Source organism: Anarhichas minor, unplaced genomic scaffold, assembly GCF_050575085.1.
Source record: "Anarhichas minor isolate MPS153535 unplaced genomic scaffold, ASM5057508v1 ptg000136l, whole genome shotgun sequence".
Classification (NCBI taxonomy): Eukaryota; Metazoa; Chordata; class Actinopteri; order Perciformes; family Anarhichadidae; genus Anarhichas; species Anarhichas minor.
This window is the reverse complement of record NW_027466582.1, coordinates 22942501-22950000: the sequence shown is the minus strand read 5'-3', so window position 1 is coordinate 22950000 and position 7500 is coordinate 22942501. Positions and strand designations below refer to the sequence as shown.

General features: G+C 44.0%; 2 non-coding genes across 2 annotated transcripts; both read right to left on the bottom strand.

Moving 5' to 3' along the window:
- Nucleotides 1-111: 111 nt before the first annotated feature.
- LOC142942606 (5S ribosomal RNA) lies at nucleotides 112-230 on the bottom strand. The gene has a single exon (XR_012951708.1). It is a non-coding gene; the product is annotated as a 5S ribosomal RNA (ribosomal RNA).
- A 7026-nt stretch (nucleotides 231-7256) lies between these two features.
- On the bottom strand, nucleotides 7257-7375 carry LOC142942788 (5S ribosomal RNA). The gene has a single exon (XR_012951888.1). It is a non-coding gene; the product is annotated as a 5S ribosomal RNA (ribosomal RNA).
- Nucleotides 7376-7500: the final 125 nt, after the last annotated feature.

Genomic DNA, 7500 nt, shown 5'->3' with positions numbered 1-7500 from the left:
TACCGTGACCCACATCTTTGTATGCATCTCTTCTTCAATCTTGCCTTTTTCTCATATTTCTCAAGTGAAAAAGCAGCAGTGTCCTCTGCCTTTTGGAGAGAGAAGTGAAAAAACTTACAGCACCCGGTATTCCCAGGCGGTCTCCCATCCAAGTACTAACCAGGCCCGACTCTGCTTAGCTTCCGAGATCGGACGAGATCGGGCGCGAACAGAGAGGTATGGCCGTAAGCAAGTTTGTCTCTAACACATAGTTCTTTAAAACCTACAACAGTAGGTCAATTTTAAAACGTTAACGAACCTAAACCAGTTCATTAATTAACATTCCAAAAATAAGAAAATATTGATATATTGATTGATTCTCTTTTCCCTTTTTACCGTGACCCACATCTTTGTATGCATCTCTTCTTCAATCTTGCCTTTTTCTCATATTTCTCAAGTGAAAAAGCAGCAGTGTCCTCTGCCTTTTGGAGAGAGAAGTGAAAAAACTTACAGCACCCGGTATTCCCAGGCGGTCTCCCATCCAAGTACTAACCAGGCCCGACTCTGCTTAGCTTCCGAGATCGGACGAGATCGGGCGCGAATTTTTTTTTTTTTTTTGTTATCTTTTATTATCAAAAATGTCACAAGTTAATTTTTACAATTTTCTTTGTATCAATAATATATATATATATATATATTTACAATAAACAGGAAGTAATATCAAAATATATCCTCAGCTAGATTAGCCACTTCACGAGCATACATCAAGCAACAAAAACCCATATTAAGCAAAACAGGCAAAACGAAGCAAAATAAAACAACCCGCAAGAGAAACCAGCCAAGCAGCCCAAAGGCAAAAAAAAACCTTATCCATGAGACTAACCCTAAAAAGAAATTATTACAATCCCAAAACTCCACCTCAGACATAGACATCAAGGCCAAACAAATAAATAAGCAACCAAATATACAAACAAAATACACAAACGAAAAAAAAAAAAACCTAAAAGAGATAACCTGCTCTTTGATAGCGGCTCAAGCAAAACTATCTTAGGCCTCCTATTAGGATAACTCAGAACAGGAAGCAGAGCCTCCCATCCTCCTCGACCTTACACAGGGACGTTCTGTTTAAAAACATTTCAGAGAACCACTCTTCTCTACAGACATGCAGCAGTCCCAGGTGAGCTCTTAAAAGATTCTTAAATAGTGCTTTTGCATTTACTTGCTTTTGCTCAAACACAGCATAATTTCTCCTTAGGACTACTGCATGCCTGGCAAGAGCAAGAAGTGTGTTCATCTGAACCACCGTCCCCCCTTTACCCTGCTTGGGTAGGCCGAAAAGCCAAACCCAGTCCCACTCACTCAGTTCTTGCACCTTAGCACCACAATACGTACCCAAAAGCTGGCGCACATAATTCCGTATATCAGTTAGAGCGGAGCATTTAAAAATGAGATGGTCAAAATCCTCATCCTCTACCCCACAGACCGCACATGACCTTTGGAACTTGAGTTTGTGGAGCTGATGCAGGACGATACTGGTATAGTACCTCCTGTGCCTAAGCTTAAAGTCAGTATCAAAAACTGCATGAGGAATGGAAGGAACAAGCAGGTTACTCCAAATTGATTTTATGTCTTTGTTAGGGAACAAAGCAGCCCAGTGTGGCTCTGACGCAGGTTTTTTAGTAAGCTTCTGAATTAGAGTATCATAGATCACTTTAGTTTTTATTTGCGTGACTGGCACATTCCTCTCACCCTGACACAGGAAGAAGCTCACAGCATCACCCTGCACTTGATTACTACATTGCTTCAGAGCCCTCCAATTCTCGTCCACACAGTCATTTACACTCATCCCCAGTTCAGTAATTTGCTTTCCCTTAAAAGGCCCTCCCGCCCTTCTCAGTGCTATCAATGTTTTGGTTTTATCGAAAGTTAAACCCCACCTCCCCCCACAGACTCCCCCCAGCGTAGACAAACCCGCCTCGCGGAGAGCCTTGGAAATGAGGGGCCTGCCCTTATGGGAGAAGAAAGGCGAGTTGAGGAAAGGTAATTTCATCACTTGCTCTTTAAATTCAAAGTCAGGTCTGAGGTGGGGCAGAAACTTGTCCCAAGCCTCCAGCACCTCGCGATAGAACCCCGGCAACCCCCCTGTAACATTTCTGGGAGAGAAAGCGTACAAATTGTAACTGCTCCTCTCACCATACTCTGCCAGGAAGCCCGCCAAGGTATCTTTCCAAGGATGCAGCCTCGAGTGATCCAGAAAACGCCCTATTAATTTGACCCTAAGTGCATCTCTTTTGGCACTAATGTCAATCAGATCTAAACCCCCCTCCCTTTTTTTAGCTATTAATGTCCTGCGAGCAATCATATTTCCCCTCCCCTTCCACAAAAACGAGGAGATCACACTGTTCAGTGAATTTAGCGCCCAATCCGGCAGCTCACAGGACCCGAGAATATGGTTAATTTTGGACAAAACTAGAGCATTAGATACAATTACCTTTCCTCTGATATTCAGCCCTCGCGCTTTCCACAGATTACATATGTTTTGAGTTTTTTTAATCATTTCCTTCCAGTTTCTATCCCTAGCTTTAGCCCCATCTTTCCCTACATAGACTCCTAAGATTTTCCTCTCCTCGTCAGTTACTTTAAAACCCCATTTGTTTGTGTCAAACCCTGCCTCCTTGAAAACCATTATTTCTGATTTAGAATTGTTTACTTTTGCCCCAGAGGCCATCTCATAGTCATTTATATGCACCATGACCCTCTCTATATGTGTACTGTTATTTAAAAAGATATTTATATCATCCGCGTATTGAATAACTTTGACCATATTCCCTCTCTCGGTTTTAATCCCAGCTATTTCATTGTCATTAATTATGCTTAAAGCCAACGGCTCCGCCACAAGGCTGTATAGCATGGCAGACAGGGGGCAACCCTGCCTAATGGACCTCTGCAGCTCCACAGGATCAGTCAAGAAACCGTTGACCTTAACGCGGCTTCTAGCCTTTTTGTATAATAATTTCACCCAATTTATGTATTTTTCACCAAACCCATATTTATTTAATACCTCCCACATAAACTCATGTTCCACCCTGTCAAATGCTTTCTCTAAGTCTATCCCTAATAAACACCCCCCCTCTCTATTCATACTATCTACTAGGTTTTTTATTGCAATTATATTATCACTTATATCCCTATCCGGAATGCTATAGGTCTGAGTGTCAATGACAATAGTTTTAATTACCTCTCTCATCCTATTAGCCAACACCTTTGCTATGATTTTGTAATCTGTATTTAACAGGCTTATGGGTCTGTAATATTCCAGCCTATCTTTTGTACCTTTCTGCTTGTATATTAATGTGATAATCCCTTCCGATATCTTGTCAGGCATGATATTTTGCCTCGCCATCTCATCAAAAACATGTAACAAAATGGGAGAGAGTAAAACAGAAAACTCGTTATACACCTCGGCAGTAAGGCCATCAGAACCTGGGCTCTTATTGTGTTTAAGGCTTTTTATGACTGCCTCTATCTCCTGCCTAGAGATAGGCAAGTCACAATAATTTTTATCATTTTCACTTATTTGGGTTCCTATCTGATTCGTCATTTTTACTATGTGCTCCTTTAGAGGCCCTTGCCCTTTATACAGCTCACTATAGTAGTCTTTTACTATTTTTAAAAGGTCCTTGCTTTCAGTGCATACTAGGTCCTCGCTGCTCACCAGTTGATTTATATATTGCTTCTCTTGTTTTATCCTCTCCAGCCCCAGAAAAAAACCCGTGCTTTTTTCCCCTTCAAGCAGGAACTGCGACCTACTCCTGACCGCGGCGCCCTTGCAACGTTTGGTCTCAATATCCGTCAGTTTATTCCTATATAATTCATAGTTTTCACTATTATAATTTGTATCTAGCTCCATCTTCTCTAATTCCTTGTTTAATAAATCATTTAACATGCTCTCCTCTCTTTTCTCTTCCCATTTTTTATTCTTACTATAACTAATGCTTATTTTCTTTATTCTTAATTTAATTTCCTCCCAGTATTCTATTTTATTATCTACATATGGCATGTCATATGCACTTTGGGTTAGTAATTTCTTTACTTTATTCTTATACGCTGTGTCCTCCAACAAACTGTTATTATAGCACCATGTGCCCTTGCCTTTTTTAGCCGTGCTGTCACCAAATTTTAAATCCACGTACGCGTGATCGCTCCATGCATTAAACACATACTTCATGTCAGTAACCCGTTTAACTAGACCCGAAGCCACCAGGCCCAGGTCTATTCGGGTTTGTTTTAACTTGCCCAGGACAACCTGTCTTCTAGAATAACCCCTTGTCCTAGGGTTAATTACCCTCCATACATCCATTAAGTTTTTTTCTATCATGATATCTTTAAGTGCAGTTCTACTCGTGTCACACCTAAATTTATCATTATAATTGTCACTACTACTAAGCGTGATATTATAGTCCCCTAGAATAATAGTATTATTATTTATCCACTTGTTCAGACTTCCGAAGAAGTTTCTGCGATCCTCCTCAATACTGGGCGCATGTATATTAATCAGTCTAATTATATCACTATTTATTAATATATCCACTATCACACACTTGCCATTGCTAGCTCTATATACACATTTACTACTAGTACTAAGTTTTCTGCTAATTAGTACTGCGACCCCTCGTGCTCGCCCAATACCCTCCTGGGAGTAAATCACCCCTTTCCACAGTTTTTGAGCATGGCTGACAGCCTTTAGGTCCCACCCAGTTTCTTGAAGACAAATTATGTCCACATGTTTGTTCCTATCAAACACTGCTCTCATTTTACCTGGGTCTTTTAAGCCATTGGCATTAAAAGAAAGAAAAGACTGAGAGTCAAAGGCCATGAGGGCTGTCAGTAAAGGCACATAAAGCATAGCAAAACAAAACATGGTGTTATTTTTTCAGTGCTTTATTCCGATTATCAGACCCTTTTATAATCTCTCCATCCCTTTTCCTCACCCTTTGGCCCTTCTCGATGTCCATGTCTGAGTCCGAGGGGTCACTTAATAGCAGCGGGGAGCCGCAGTTCCCAATGTCTTGAGGAACAAAGCTGTCCAGGGAAGACCCCATCGCCGCCTTTTCCTCAGCCCTCTTTCGCAGCTCTACCTCTGCGTCTTCCAATAGCACCGCCTTCGGTTTCCTCGCAACCAGTCTCCCCACTCGGGCCTTGCCCGGCTTGGTCTGGACTTGCTCCTTCAGCCTGGCACTGGCTCGTGCCTCTCCCACCTTTAGCTCTGGCTGGCTGGGCACCAGCCTTGGCCCACTCAGATCAATCTGGCTGGACGCCGTCTCCGGCACCTCCACTATTTCAGTTCTCCTCCCTGCATCGGTCGTCCTCCGTGGCTTCACCACCACGCCTGCTGCTGTCACTGGCTCCACCCCTGCACCTGCCCTTGTCACTGGCTCCACAACTGCACCTGCCTCTTTCGCTGGCGCCGTAGCTGCACCTGGCGCTGTCACTGGCTCCACTGCTGCACCTGCCCTTGTCACTGGCTCCACAGCTGCACCTGCTTTCACCGCTGTAGTCTCTGCCATACAGGCTGCAGGCTTCGGCCTCATTACAGCCATAGTCATCGCCGTTCTCTCTTTGTTCAGCTCGCTCACACAGGTCCCCGCAGCAGCCTCATCATCCTCTTCCTCCTCCATCTCCTCCTCCTCCTCCTCGTCCACGTCCTCCTCCACGGTGCCAGTGCTCGACGTACCGTCGTCGCTCTGCACCTCCTCCTCCTCCTGCTCCTCCTCCACCTCCTCCGCAGTCCCCACCATCTCCTCTTCTGTCACCTCCACATGGCACACACAGCTGTCCGGTGCCCGCTTACATCCCTTGCATTTGTTAGTCTTTCGTGTGGAACACTCCCTAGAAAAATGCCCTTGCTCTCCGCAGGTGTAGCATGTGAACTCAGGGCATTCTCTTTGAACATGCCCAGGCTGCATGCAGAGCCTACATATTTTGGTCTGCCTGTCATGAATTACCCGGAAATACTCCGAGCCCAGCACCGTGTTAAATTTTGTAGAATATGGTAGCGAACGGACTCTTTCGTTGAATTTAACTCGTAGAAATCGAGTGCCGTCCGTCACCTTAGAGCCTGGCCACATTCTGCGTCTAATAGGTGACATAGGCGTTACCCCCCAGCTATCCAGTCTCAAAAAGATATCATTGTCTCTGATATAATAGGGCAGATTGAGAAAAGAGACGATGAGCTCGTCGTTAGTGATCTCTCTAGCATGAACCCTTGTTTCCCCAATCTTAAAACCCTCCATCAGTTTTTTCTTACCCGTTATGTTGCTCATTGTGAGTTCAAACTTCTTTTGGCCGAGCACTCTGCACGCCAGTAACGCACCGCACAACCTCTGCACATGACTGATGAGCTCGATAGCACTCATAGTCTCTCCGCCTTCCATCTCCACGTTCACAGTTAGGCTCCGTGAGGCCCGTTCCTCCGTTCTTGTAACAGCATCGCTGCCGTCTCCATTCTTCGTCAGTTCTCCCGTTCTTTTAACAGCATCACTGCTGTCACCATTCTTCGTCAGTTCTTCCACACCTTTGGCACCACCACTGCCCCCGTTCTCCGTCAGTTCTACTGTACCGTTGTCAACACCACGGCCCTCTCCGCCCACCACCAAACCGCTGGGGTTATCCGTAAGAGTTAATGTGAGTTCATTCCAGGTCGGGTTTATCGGGTGGTCCGCCATTTTGGGGGAAAAAAAAAAGGACTAAAAACGCCCCTCAAAAAAAACACGGGGGATAGCTCACAAAACACGGAAAAAAACGCTTCCCCCCGCTCAGTGAGACACTGACGGGGGTACTACTGACAAAATCAGCTGAGCAAAACCAAAAAAAACCTTCTCTTAGGACATGTAAAACAAACGAAAGGAGAGAGAGATAAGAGGAGAAAAACAAAGCACAGCCGTGTGCTTCCTCCAAGGAGGAAGTAGCTCTAACCCACAATGCACTCTGGTCTGAAACAGGACAGAGAGGTGTGGCCGTAAGCAAGTTTTTCTCCAACACATAGTTCTTTAAAACTTACAACAGTAGGTCAATTTTAAAGCGTTAACGAACCTAAACCAGTTCATTAATTAACATTCCAAAAATAAGAAAATATTGATATATTGATTGATTCTCTTTTCCCTTTTTACCGTTACCCACATCTTTGTATGCATCTCTTCTTCAATCTTGCCTTTTTCTCATATTTCTCAAGTGAAAAAGCAGCAGTGTCCTCTGCCTTTTGGAGAGAGAAGTGAAAAAACTTACAGCACCCGGTATTCCCAGGCGGTCTCCCATCCAAGAACTAACCAGGCCCGACTCTGCTTAGCTTCCGAGATCGGACGAGATCGGGCGCGAACAGAGAGGTATGGCCGTAAGCAAGTTTGTCTCCAACACATAGTTCTTTAAAACCTACAACAGTAGGTCAATTTTAAAGCGTTAACGAACCTAAACCAGTTCATTAATTAACATTCCAAAAATAAGAAAATATTGATATATTGATTG